General features: G+C 38.6%; 1 protein-coding gene and 1 pseudogene across 4 annotated transcripts in view; one reads left to right on the forward strand and one right to left on the reverse strand.

Moving 5' to 3' along the window:
• OXCT1 (3-oxoacid CoA-transferase 1) overlaps positions 1 to 14,671 on the reverse strand; it is a 138,095-nt gene that overhangs the window by 83,684 nt on the left and 39,740 nt on the right. The gene's annotated exons all lie outside the window — the stretch shown is intronic.
• LOC118891928 lies at positions 8,305 to 12,275 on the forward strand (annotated as a pseudogene).

The raw sequence follows: 14,671 nt of genomic DNA on the forward strand, positions 1-14,671 counted from the left end.
CTTTCTCCACTTGTCCAACCTCGTTGATGATAATCACCTTAGACCTCATGTTCCTCATTACAAAACAAAAGCAGTTCTTCCTCCCTACAATGTCTCATTTAAAAACATGGGATGAGAAGGAAAATGGATGAAGCAGTTTGAACTCATTAGAAGAAAAGCTTTACCTAAAATAACCTAATTTACTAAAACTGTGACTAGCAGAAAAATAGGACATATGGATTTAAAAAAAGTAAGCATTACTCACTTCATGGACTATCCCAATAGTTTATGTAGAATGGAAGAAGTGTTTTTAAACAAATTCAAAAGCAGTTAATGGTATTACTTTCATCTCCACTGACACTAATACGACATCCAGTCTAGTCCATGATGGCATTCTGCCTTCACACTTTTTACTTAACCAAAAAATGCCAACCTTCACTAAGTATGTGATTTAATAACATGCAGGCAGTATTATAAATATCCAATTTTATTTGTCCTATCTTTTTCTAAAAGAAAATCTTATTAAGGCTGTAGCAAATCCAAAGAAGTAATTAAAATGAGTACATCTACCCAAAGGAATTAAAATACTTCTAACGCATTCATTCAAAGCACCAGCCTTATCTATAATAGTAAGAAAAAAATTACACCATTAACACATACTCCAAGAAAAACAGCAAGACATGATATAATTAATAGAATTAACTAGGAACATTTTTCAATGAAGAGAGTTATGGAGAAAAAAGGAGAGAAAAAAAGTTTGTGTTGGGTTTTACAGCCACAGAAAAACTGCCTATTAGAGATGTCAACTAAAACTTTAAAAGGTTACTTTTTAAGACTGTTTCCTTCACTTGGGGGCTTTTAATCATCCTTGGAGCTTTTTATAATTCAAGAACACAGTACTTAACACAGAAACTGCAAAGAAGAATTGGGTTAAACTCTAACATTTCCAGAACACAGATAATCGTTGCTTAACCCAACAGGGGCTGTGACTGAATTCAGTTTGTGAATGGCTCAATTCCTAAACTTAAAATCGTTTAGCTTGTGCCACTTGGAATAAGAGCTTTGTCATTTAATCTTCTAAATGTTCTCAGTATGTTTTCATTTCTAGGAAGCAGTAAGCAAAGTTGAATCCTATTTATTTCATTAAGAAAATTAAAATGCCATGTTTGTTTTCCCTGATTTAGTGTAATAAAGTAGTCATAAGATGCAAAAATAAATAAACTTCAAAACAAAATACTTTCTTTCCTCTCTCTGTAGCTCAATTTCTAAAACTAGACCTTTAAGTCAGTCCTAAAGACATTCAAGCATATTCATCACATTCTCAACTGTGATTTTAGCATTAAGATCAAATGACTCTTCCCTTAGGACAACTGACAGAGACACACAATCAGTTTTACGGCTGGCATCACTTGTTTTGATACCGAGCAGGACCCGTGGGGCTCCTGGGCGCAAAAGTCTTTCAGTGTTCCCCATTTCTTGATTACAGGAAATAGGTTTCAGCCTCCAGGACCTTCCCTGCGTTCCAAAAGGCAGGTTCAAACAGTTGATAATTAGGGAAGGAAGGGGATACAGAGACAAGGGAGGAACAGTCAAGAGAGACAATAATGCAGCCTTGGGGCAAGGTCCCGGTTCCCCATCAAGGGATATCCATAACAATATTTTTGAGCTGTTTTGCAGATCCTAAAACCCCCACTAGAGGGGAGAAATTAACGATATGCTGCCCACAAGCTTGTAGACCCCAGACCGGTTGGAACCAGAAGGTTGATAATGCTGAATCCCACTTACCTCACCACCAACCAATCAGAAGAATGTCCACAAGCTGATCATGCCCTCTTTGAACCATTACTACACAACTTCTCACTACCTCCCCAGCTGGGGACACATAGTTTGAGGACATTAGCCTGCTGTGGCCCCCTTTGCCTGGCAAAGCAATAAAGCTATTCATTTCTACTCTACCCAAAACTCTGTCTCCAAAAGTTAATTTGGTGTCAGGTACAGAGGCCTGATTTGGCTTCAGTTTTCAGTTTTTTCCAACAAATTGAATTTCAGCCTCTAGTCATCACTAGGAAACCAGTCCTAACTCTGAAGTTATCATTCACAGCAATCCCTGAAACCTACAGTGAATAAAGCTGATCGAGGTCTCGAATCTAAAATGTCTTCTGAGCGTACATAGCTCATCCCCAAAACTCAACGCCATATTCGAAAAGTTAAGAATGACAATTAAAAGAAGCATGCTGGGGATCGAACCCGTGACCTTGGCATTATTAGGACCACGCTCTAACCAACTGAGCTAACATGCTATGCAGCTCAATATCAAAAAAACAAACAACCCGATCCAAAACTGGGCAGAAGACCTAAGTAGACATTTCTCCAAAGAAGATATACAGATTGCCAACAAACACATGAAAGGATGCTGAACACCACTAATCGTTAGAGAAATGCAAATCAAAACTACAATGAGGTATCACCTCACACCAGTCAGAATGGCCATCATCAAAAAGTTTACAAATAATAAATGCTGGAGAGGGTGTGGGGAAAAGGGAACCCTCTTGCACTGCTGGTGGGAATGTAAATTGATACAGCCACTATGGAGAACAGTATGGAGGTCCCTTAAAAAAATAAAAATAGAACTACCATATGACCCAGCAATCCCACTACTGGGCATATACCCTGAGAAAACCATAATTCAGAAAGAGTCATGTACCACAATATTCATTGCAGCTCTATTTACAATAGCCAGGACATGGAAGCAACCTAAGTGTCCATCGACAGATGAATGGATAAAGATGTGGCACATATATACAATGGAATATTACCCAGCCATAAAAAGAAATGAAATTGAGTTATTTGCAGTGAGGTGGATGGACCTAGAGTGTGTCATACAGAGTGAAGTAAGTCAGAAAGAGAAAAACAAATACCGTATGCTAACACATATATATGGAATCTAAAAAAAACGGTTCTGAAGAACCTAGAGGCAGGACAGGAATAAAGACGCAGACATAGAGAATGGACTTGAGGATACGGGGAGGGGGGAAGGGTAAGCTGGGATGAAGTGAGAGAGTGGCATGGACATATATACACTACCAAATGTAAAACAGATAGCTAACCGGAAGCAACCACATAGCACAGGGAGATCAGCTGGGTGCTTTGTGACCACCTAGAGCGGTAGGATAGGGAGGGTGGGAGGGGAACACAGAGGGAGGAGATATGGGGATATACGTATATGTATAGCTGATTCACTTTGTTATAAAGCAGAAACTAACACAGCATTGTAAAGCAATTATACTCCAATAAAGATGTTAAAAAAAAAAAACATGCTTATCTTTTAGACAGAATTTCCCTTCTCCCATTAAAGAGAAGTGGCTGTGATTGATAGAAGAGAGTAATTTACGATGTCAGTAGTTTGTAAGAGAAGGATTTTTGTCCACATGATTCTAATGCCATGTATTTCACTGACTTCTGCTATCCTTAAAAAATGAGATAACAGAGTATGATATAGAGAACTGCATTTGGGGTCAAAAGATGTAGATTCTGGGTTTTAGGTCTAATATCTTCTTGTACTGTGTTCTTATGCGAACCACTTAAGGCCATTTCATCTCTAAAATGTGAAAGTTGAACTTTAAGTGACGTCTAATATTCTTTCTAGCCCTTACATGTTGTAAGTCTACATCAGTTGCTGGATGTTCCACAACAAAGACCTCGAAGTACACACATTAACCTACAGTATCTTTCTAATTATATTCTGGATTATTGAGCCCTAGATCAATCCCCTTTTACTGGGTGTACTTTGTTAAATGCAACACATGATTTTAATTCCATGCCACTTATTATACCTTCAGTACTCCTCTGCACTTGTGTATATGCTATGCCAATTCTCTCCTGACTAACCAGCCTGTTGCATTTACAAGGTCAGTTTATTTGCCACTAATTTATCATCTTTTGCAAATCTAGTTAACTACCATATGCCTTGTTCTCCTTTAGCTGAGCAATAAAAGCCTATTGAATCAGACACACTATCTATTCCAGCCAGCATTAAAAGGCACACCATGAGATAGTGATCCCAGAGAAATCAGAGAAACCTAGTCACTGTAATAAGGAAGGGAATTACAGAACACCTGGTGGCAGATTATCAAGCCTCTCAAAGCAAGGCCCAACAAAGACCTCAACTATAAAGCCATCAGGAAAAACCACTGAGCATAAGGCATTTTTTACTTTCTTATAGACTACATCAGGATAATGGCAATCAACTAGAATGGGCAGAACATTTCTAAGCCTGCAAAGTGACGCTTATATTTTAACCTTCTGGCTAAGTGACTCAAACATCATTCAGTGAGCACCTATTATGTGCCAGGCATCGTGTGCCTGTACTGGGGATACAGAGATGAATAGGACAAGGTCCCACGAGGTTCTTGCTCAGTCCTACTGGAGGAGACAGGCGAACAGCTAACCACAGTATAACAAAGTAATAAATGCTACAACAGAGGAAAAGCTTAGGTGAGAAGGCAGTAAATGAGCCACAGAAAGAAGGATGGGGAGGGCATTCCAGGCAGCCAGAATGGCCAGGGCAAAGGCCTAGGGTCAGGGAAGGATGTGTTCTATGGAGGCATGTGGAAGATGGTACCTGTGAAAGAACTTCGTGTACATAGGAACAGGAATGGCAGAAAGAAGTGTGAAATGTTTACTTTATGGAACGAGGAACCTAATTTTGGAAGAGCTATCAGAAATGGCAACATCTAACCTAAACAAAAAAGAAATGTGATTTCCTTCATACTTCAAAAATCTCACATGAGAGTCCACCTTAACTGATGTTGCTAGGGCAGTTTCTTTTGATTACGGTGGCTTCTCACCAGAAAGAAATTTTCAACACCTTGGCAATTACATTCTCTCACTTTTACTAATTTTTGGTTGTGCACCTGGCTTTTCTAGGAGCCTGATAAAAGGCCACTGAGAAATTTGAATATATTCTAATTTTAGGAGGCTGACATATGCTACATGCTCAAGCTACAATAATGATGCATGCAAAAATGCATTTAAAAGAGATAAAACCAGTAACACAAAAGGGGTCAATGAGTAATGTTTTTCATTTTTCCTCTCACACACTTCTTACTTAAATCATTTATGTAAGCCATGACTTTAAAATACCTTCTTTTTTTAGCTATACTCTCAAACTAGAAAGATGTGGAAAGTAAATCTTTAAAAAAAAAAAAAAGCAGCTAATTTTTCAAATGAAACAATCTTGCATAAGCCCTAATTATCACTTCAGTATTTGTAGGCTAAATCTATATTTGAGGTGGAAAAAATAACATTTTTTGACAAGGTCTCTGGAAGGAGTGAGGAAAGCCACTACTATTTTAATAGGAGTGACTTTAAAATCACAAGCTATATTCTTAAGACCAACATGGAATAAATTGATAAGTAGGTCAAAAATTGTTAGTTAAAATAAAGGTGAAGGCAAAATTAGTAAATGGAATTTTTGGCCTTTTTTCCAATAAGACAATTCATAAGAGTGCATCTCCTCAATTTATGTCAGGCATACTGTGCCTTATTATTCAATAACCTTTTGAGAGAGAATATCACAGGTAAAGATTCCAAAACCATTAGATTATGTTAGAAATACCCTCTTACCCTTTCTTCCCTTCTCTTTTTTCAACAGGATCTATGTCCTCATTTGCAATGAGGTGATTTTGTGGGAAATCATGACTGTAAGTTTTAGAGAGCTGTCTGAAAGCAGTGAATCAACAGAGCACTTGACTCACACCTTGTTTTAGGAAGGGGCTCCGGGGGTAAGCTGCCAGCCATGGTTACTTTCTTTCTGAGAGCCCTATCCATCTTTACTCCCGTAACTCAGAGTTAAGATGCTCCTCCTTGGGGCTTCCTGGTGGCGCAGTGGTTGAGAATCTGCCTGCCAACGCAGGGGACACGGTCCCCTGGTCCGGGAAGATCCCACATGCCGCGGAGCAACTAGGCCCGTGAGCCACAGCTACTGAGCCTGTGCGTCTGGAGCCTGTGCTCCGCAACAGGAGAGGCTGCGATAGTGAGAGGCCTGCGCACCGCGATGAAGAGTGGCCCCCGCTCACCGCAACTAGAGAAAGCCCTCGCACAGAAACGAAGACCCAGCACAGCCAAAAATAAATAAATAAATTAAAAAAAAAAAAAAAAAGATGCTCCTCCTTATATATTCTACTAGCTATAGCCAATCAAGTTCTTGCCTGGGGACCAGCAGCTGGGGGATCCCTCAGGAAGCTGGGTTCAAATCCAAAAAGCCTAACTCCAGAGCTCACGTGTCAGCCACAATCCTGCACATTCTCTTTCTCACTCTTATATAACTCATCACCTAAGAACACCTGGAAATGAAATACTAGACATTCCCATTCAAATAATGATAGTAATACTTATAACAACACATAAAATCACAAAAAATACAAACAACCAATAAATATTCAACTCCCTTGTCATCAAAGATATGCAAATCAAAACCACAGGACAGCTTTTTTCACCTAGCAGATTATCCAAAAAAAAAATTAAGTATAATATCCATATTGTCAAGAATGGCTGAAAATGATACTTTTAAATATCATTATGGGGTTATAATAGAAATTACCTTCCTAGAGAACAATTCAGCAATATTTACCAAAAGCTGATAAAATGTTGAGGTACACACCCCAAAAATCCACTTCTAGGAATTTCATCAAATCATCATACATGCACTGAAACAAGGATATTCACTATAGCATTATTAATAATAGTGGGCGAGGGAAAAACAACATAAAAGTACAACAATAGAGTTGTTAATATAAATTTGAGTATAACTACTAAAATATCCTCTTTTGGGGAATATTTAGTGACCTCCAAAAACATTCTTAATGTTTTACATAATGAAAAAAGAATACAAAATATGATCCTAATTTTATAAAAGCAAACATATAGGTAACAAACAGGAAGTAAGGAAATCAAACCAAGAGACATCCATTCCATTTCTTCCCTCAAGGCCCTTGGTTCTATGGAAGATGTGCCTCCACACCCCATTTTGGCCCATCCCCACTCAAATGTCCTTAGACCTGTGAGCCAAGACAGAGTGTAAAATACCTGAAGTCTTACCCTTCATTTACAATCCACCATATATAAATATCTACAGAAACAAGGATAAGAAATAGAAAGGGCGTCTTTGAGGTTAGAGCCACAAACCATGCAAACAACCATCTGGATCCCACAGCAATTACTATCTTTATCATTAAATTTAGCACCCATTGCTCTATATACAACTTCTAATTTCAGGGTAGTTCTATCTCAGTAACTATATTGTGGGATCATCTAAGATAATCACTGTCTCACATAGCAATCCTTATCATTTGTGAACTTAACAGTCATGTCTTTAACTATCTTCCCAAGCAACTCTGAAGGTGGTAATTTGTAGATTTCATAAGCTATGAACTTGACCCAGTGTGCAGTTAGAATGGCTTTCTAGCTAATTGTCCGTTTTCCACATTTAAGTGAAATATTGTTTTTATCTATACATGGTCACACATGCAGTAACTTCTTGAAAGAAGGAAACTTTTATTCCCTTGTGAAAGTCAGAACACAGGACTAATAGTTCTTGGATATTTGGACAAATACAAGAAATCAAATATCAAATTCAACAATGGCTCAAATTCAGAGTGTGAACAAGTCCACTATATATTCTATATGAAAACAAAAACAGGCAATTTATTAATCTTCCAAGTGTTCCAACCAGGAGAGCTGGTTAATACCAAAGAGTGCAACTGCTGGATTATGTGGTAATAGTATGTTTAGTTTTATTGGAAAGTGCCAAACTGTCTTCGAAAGCAGCTCTACCACTTTACATTTCCACCAAAAATGAATGAGAGTTCTTGTTGCTCCACATTCTCACCAGCATTTGGTGATGTCAGTGTTTTGGATTTTAGTCATTCTAATAGGTGTGTATTGCTATCGAATTGTTTTAATTTGAAATTCTCTAAAGGCATATGATGTTGATCATTTTTTCATCTGCTTATTTGCCATCTGTATATTGTCTTTGGTGAGGTGTCTGTACAGATGTCTTGACCATGGATTGTGCTTTTGGTGTTGTATTCAAAAAGGCATTGCCAAACCCAACCAAGTTCACCTGGATTTTCTCTTATCTTTTAGAAGTTTTATAGTTTTACATTTCACATTTAAGTCTATGGTCCATTTTGAGTTATTTTTTGTCAGTTATTTTAATAAAGGAAATTTAAATAAGGAATTAGAGAACTAAAAAGGCAAAAAAGAAGCACTGAGATGACACAGATATAGTAACTGCAAGAGCAGCAAAAGAAAGTGGTTGAACCGATGCTTAGGAAAGGGGCTGCACAGAGCTGGGACCTAAACTGCTATGAAGACGGCATGGGGCAGCTGGTGCTGGTATCTCAGAAGGTCATAGTGAGTGTGAAAAAAAAAAAAAAAAAATCACTGCATGCACTTTAAGGATTCCTATGTCTTTGTCAAGAATTGGTCCTTTTATCATCATGGAATGTCTTTCTTTATCTCTGGTATTTTCCTTGCTCTGAAGTCAGTTTTGCTATGATTGCAGATCTTAAATGTTCTCACCACAAAAAGGAAATGGTAATTATGTGAGGGGCTGGAGATGTTAGCTAACACTATAGTGGTAATCATTTCATAATATGTAAGTGTATCAAGTCAACATGTTGTGCACCTTAAACTTATACAATGCTATATGTCAATCATATATATCTATAAAGCTGCAAAAAATATATATAAAAGCAGGTTTCTTATAGACAACATATAGCTGGGTCTCATTTAATCCCGTCTGAGAGTCTCTTTTAACTGGTGTATCTTAGACCATTAATATTTAAAGTGACTATTGATATAGTTGGATTAACATCTACCATAGTTGTTACATTTTCTATTTGTTGTCCTTGTTTCTTTTTTGTCTTATCTTTTTCTGCCTTGCTTTTTTTTTTGTTGTTAATATTTATTTATTTATTTGGCTGCGCCAGGTCTTAGTTGTGGCACGCAGGATCTTCACTGACGCATGCGGGATCTTCAGTTGCAGCATGCGGGATCTTTTTATTTTTTTAATTGCAGCATGTGGGATCTTTTTATTTTTTTAATTGCAGCATGCGGGATCTTGTGGCATACGGGCTCTTAGTTGTGGCATGAGGGATCTAGTTCCCTGACCAGGGATCAAACCAGGGCCCCCGGAATTGGGAGCATGGAGTCTTAACTGCTGGACCATCAGGGAAGTCCCTCCTTCTCTGGTTTTAACTAAGCTTTTCATATGATTCCATTTTTTCTCCTCTCCTAGAATGTTCATTACAACCAGCCCTCTGCATCCATGAGTTTCACATCAGCAAATTCAGGTTGAATGTGTTGATGTGAAACACATGGATACAGCTGACTGTATACCCACCCCTCTTTTTACCCTTTTTAGTGGTTATGCTTGAGTTGGCAATATACATTTACAACTAATCCAAGGTTTCTTTCAGATAACGCTATACCACCTCACGGGTAGTGCAAGTACCCTATGACAGAGTACTCTTTATCTCTCCCTCCTGTCCCTTAAAACATTGCTATCATTCATTTCATTCATCCATAAGCTATAATTATGAAATACATTAATACTATTATTATTGTGAACAAATTGTTGTCTGTTGATTTTCAGTTTGTTCACTTTCTTATTGTGAGAACAGCAATGGTGACTACTAAGCTCCTTAGATGCCAGAACAGAAACTGGAAGTTCCTATTTTTTAAATAGATAATCATTAGCAGTATTTATTATACAGAATCCTAAAATTTCTATCTTGGTTTCAAACTACTGTATAATATCATCTACATCATTTTTAACTGGGGGGAAACCATTCTACCTTCTCAAGCGTGAAGGCTCTCATTTCACAGCTTTCAGGAGATTATCCGATTTTATAAGTTTTAAGAGGTTAACATTTCTGAATGATTTTTAATTTTGTGTTTATGGAAGTATTAACATTGTGCTGGAGCTATACTTGGCTGAAAAATTCAATTAGCTAAAGGTCTAAGCCCCTGCCCTTAAGGAGGTAATAAATTATATTTTAAATGTTAACACTACAAAGTATAAAACAAAATGTACCTTAAAATACACCTATCATTCTTCACTTATACTTAAGAACGTGGCTTTGGAGGCAGAAAGAAACGTTTTTAGATCTTAACTCTCCCTTATTAGCTTTATCATAAAGCCTCTCCTTATCCTCATTTCCTTCCTCTATAGAATAAGGATAATAAAACCTACCACACTGGGTTATTATAACAGATGACCTTATGTGCTTTGCACATAAGTTCACGGTATAAATAGTACTTGCTGCTGCTGCTGTTGTGTCTGTTGCTTCTATCATCATTAGGCTGTATCTCTTTTATCTGCTATTGCCACAGTTGAAAACATTCCAATTATGGAGTCTACTCCACGTTGTGTAGGCATACCCTAGCTGTATCTATTCTATTTGGACCATTTTACTGCCCCTCCTATTTCCTGGGAATGAATTTTATGAAGAAAAGTTTTCCATTCTATTTTGCTCTCTCCTTATAAAATCTAGTCCTCATTAATCCACATATAAAATGCTACTTTGTACATTAAAAAATATGAACCAACAAAAAGGAAAAGTAAGTGAAAACTTTTTGGGTGCAAACATAATGCCAAAAGCATTGGGGAAAAATATCTATAAATAAAACAGCAGCTAAACTACATTTTATAGCAGGAATTGGTTTATAGAACTGGCTTTAAAATACCATTTAATACTTCCTTTCTTTCTAAGGGTCTAATTCCACTTCTGAGATGCCAATTCTCAAAATGAATGAGCTTCGTAAATTCCTCAAATTGAGAGAAATTTAAATTATACCAAAACTTTCAAACTCAACAGCCTTAATCCTGTAGCTTTTTGTAGGTAACCTGTATTTGTCTGAGTTTCGTAATAATGAATTTTTCTTCCCTGAGTTTTGTCTGTGCCAACAAACCTTTTCCAAAATTTAAAAAGAAATTCTAAACTGAAAAGAACTTTTTCAGAATACAAGGCAAAACCTGTATCCTTTCCTGTAATTATTAAGGAAACTAAAATAGCTTCTTTAAATTAATAACCCAGCTCCTTTTCACAGCAAGCACAGAAGAGATACTAAGTTCTTCAGATTCCTGTTTAACTTCTCTCCCATGGGATTTGGATTTAAAATTCTCTTCAAAGAAATTGAATGTGGGCTTAGTTATTCAGTGACAGAAATTAACATTAAATTTCAGAAGCCAAATCGGAGAGAAGGCAACCTATACTCCTGGACACGCGTGGTCTTGGTTTCTTCACGGAATGAAGAACAGAAGAGAAAATCATTACAGGAGTGCCTCCGTATCCACACGGGATACGTTCCAAGACCCCCAGTGGATGCCTGAAACTGTGGATAGCACCAAACCCTATATATACTGTTTTTTCCTATACATACAAACCTATGATAAAATTTAACTTTTAAATTAGGCACGATAGGGACTCCCCTGGTGGTCCAGTGGGTAAGACTCCACACTCCCAATGCAGGGGGCCCGGGTTTGATCCCTGGTCGGGGAACTAGATCCTGCATGCATGCCACAACCAACAGTCCGCAGGCCGCAACTAAAAGATACCACACGCCACAACTAAGACCCAGCGCAGCCAAAATAAATAAATAAATATTTTTTTAAAAAATTAGGCCCTGGCTTGTGGAAGGACTGGGTAGAACACAAGGGAAGTTGGCCGCATGAAGATGGAGCTCTTTGCAGACGTTGAGCCTAAGACGGCTGAGAATTTTAGGCAGTTCTGCACTGGACAATTCAGAAAAGATGGGGTTCCAACAGGATACAAAGGGAGCAGCTTCCACAGGGTCATAAAAGATTTCATGATTCAGGGTGGAGATTTTGTTAATGGAGATGGTACTGGAGTCACTAGTATCTACCGGGGGCTGTTTCCAGATGAAAACTTTAAGCTTAGACACTCAGCTCCAGGCCTGCTTTCCGTGGCAAACAGTGGTCCCAGTACAAATGGATGTCAGTTTTTCATCACCTGCTCTAAGTGTGATTGGCTAATGGGAAGCACGTGGTGTTTGGAAAACTCACTGATGGACTCCTGGTGATGAGAAAGATTGAGAATGTTCCCACAGGCCCCAACAATAAGCCCAAGCTGCCTGTGGTGATCTCACAGTGTGGAGAGATGTAGTCCAGAGGAAGACTGAATCAGGCCTTCCCTTGCTCGGGGTGATACTCTTGAGTAAGATAATCTGGATTGGCCCCTGTGTTTGCTTCCCTGCCTGCTGCTGCCCCATTTGATCAAGAGACCTCACAGATTCAGAAGCCAAGATTTTATGTTTAAGTTTTCAACTGTAAATAAAGTTGTTCGTTTTTAAAAAAAAAAAAAAAATTAGGCACGGGACTTCCCTGGTGACGCAGTGGTTAAGAATCTGCCTGCCAATGCAGGGGACACAGGTTCAATCCCTGGTCCGGGAAGATCCCACATGCCGTGGAGCAACTAAGCCCATGGGCCACAACTACTGAAGCCTGTGTGCCCTAGAGCCCACGCACCGCAACTACTGAGCCCACGTGCCGCAACTACTGAAGCCTACGTGCTCTAGGGTCCGCATGCTGCAACTACTGAGCCTGCGTGCTGCAACTACTGAAGCCCAAGTGCTGCAACTACTGAAGCCCGTGCGCCTAGAGCCCGTGCTCCACAACAAGAGAAGCCACCGCAATGAGAAGCCCGCGCACCGCAACGAAGAGTAGCCCCCACTCGCCGCAACTAGAGAAAGCCCGCGCGCAGCAACGAAGACTCATCGCAGCCAAAAAAAAAAAAAAAATAGGCACGATAAGAGATTAACAACAATCACTAACAATAAAATAGGACAATTCTAACAATATACTATAATAGAAGTTATGTGAATGTGGTCTTGCTCTCTCTCAAATTACGTTATTATCCTGTGCTCCCCCTTCTTCTTGTGATCATGTGAAATGATAAAATGCCTACGTGACGAGCTGAAGTGAGGTGAATGATATAGGCACTGTGACGTAATGTTAGGCTACTACTGACTTTCTGACGATGTATCAGAAGGAAGATCATCTGCTCCATGGCATCCTGGATCATCGAGCCATGTTGACGGCTGGATGTCAGGAGCAGACGTTGATGGCTGGGGATCCCAGGCGGGACAGAACTGGAGTGGGTGAGATTTCATCCACTACTCCGAACAACATGCAATTTAAAACCTATGAATTGTTTATTTCTGGAATTTTCCATTTAATATTTTTGAACCACAGTTGACTACAAGTAACTGAAGCTGTGAAAAGTGAAACCCCAGATAAGGAGGGACTACTGCAGTTTCTAACAATTAAGTCATTCTTGGTTTCTAATCTTTCATTATTTCTCCCAAATTAACCAACTGTTTGTTTCAAACCATTTTATCTAAAAACAAACTAAATAAAACATACTTTTTCCTGAGTCTGTGAAAATTCAATAAGGCAAAGCTTTCATAAGGAAGCAGTGAAAACACACCTGCAGACTAATTTATTTATATGTAACAGTATGCTGCATCCTAAAGAAATAAGGGTCTGTTTCTTGACCCTTAGTCTCTCTGATTGTTTGCAGGTAGTGGTGTGCACTTAGTTGAACATGAAGCATCAATGAATATCTGAGGCCCTCTTTATTCATTTCATTTCTCTTACGCCCCCTAAAACAATAAATGTTACTTTCAATGAAAAGAATTCAAGGTGGATATTCAGTACAAGCACGTTTCATCAGGGAACAAAGGTTAGTTTTCATCCCAAACCAGAATATCTGAATCTTTTGCGCCAAAGTACAAAAAGATAAATAGGTCGTTGGCTAATCCTCCATTTAAAATATGACAGCAGAGAGTGATCATCAATTTCTGACTGTATGCAACCTATAAACCTGTCATTTCATAAGCTAATGAAATGACAGATTTATAAGAACCTTCCTTTCTGTAAGGGGTCCATAATGCTCACCTTAAAAGTCATCACTGCATGTGCTTAATGTAAGGGATCAACATATTTAGGTTGATTTTGATGAGCTTTAAATATTAGGTAATTTACTGTTGATTAAAGCTAACAATATATTTTAAAAACAATCTAGATTAGTTTTTTGATAATGTCCTGAGATTTTAGAAATCGGTGGTATTATGGAATTTTAATTCCCCTAGATCTCAAGAACTCCGGATGACAGGGAAAGGATAGGGAGGGTATGCCTTGCCAGCTGCAACCCACGGGGTAGTTCTGTAGTCACTGTCACTGGGCCAGCGAGAACAGTCATCTGAGGTTCATTAATCAAAGCAGCAGGAGGGATCAAGGTAAGAACATAGCACTTCAGACCTTTAGAAAACACATCCAAATGCCCTAACCCACTGACGCTCAAAATAGACCCGTGAAATAGGCAAATAGACAGGAGATGCTATACAGAAGCTGGGATTCTAAAGTACTTATTTGTCCAGGGTCACAATGCCAGTGGGAGGCAAAGATGTGATTGTTTTTTTTTTTCTATTTCTTTTTTTATTTCGTTTAATTTTTTAACATCTTTATTGGAGTATAATTGCTTTACAGTGTTGTGTTAGTTGCTGCTGTATAACAAAGGGAATCAGCTATACGTATCCATATATCCCCATATCCCCTCCCTCTTGTGTCTCCCTCCCAACCTCCCTAACCCACCCATCTAGGTGT

Source organism: Balaenoptera musculus, chromosome 3 (assembly GCF_009873245.2).
Source record: "Balaenoptera musculus isolate JJ_BM4_2016_0621 chromosome 3, mBalMus1.pri.v3, whole genome shotgun sequence".
In the NCBI taxonomy this organism is placed as follows: domain Eukaryota; kingdom Metazoa; phylum Chordata; class Mammalia; order Artiodactyla; family Balaenopteridae; genus Balaenoptera; species Balaenoptera musculus.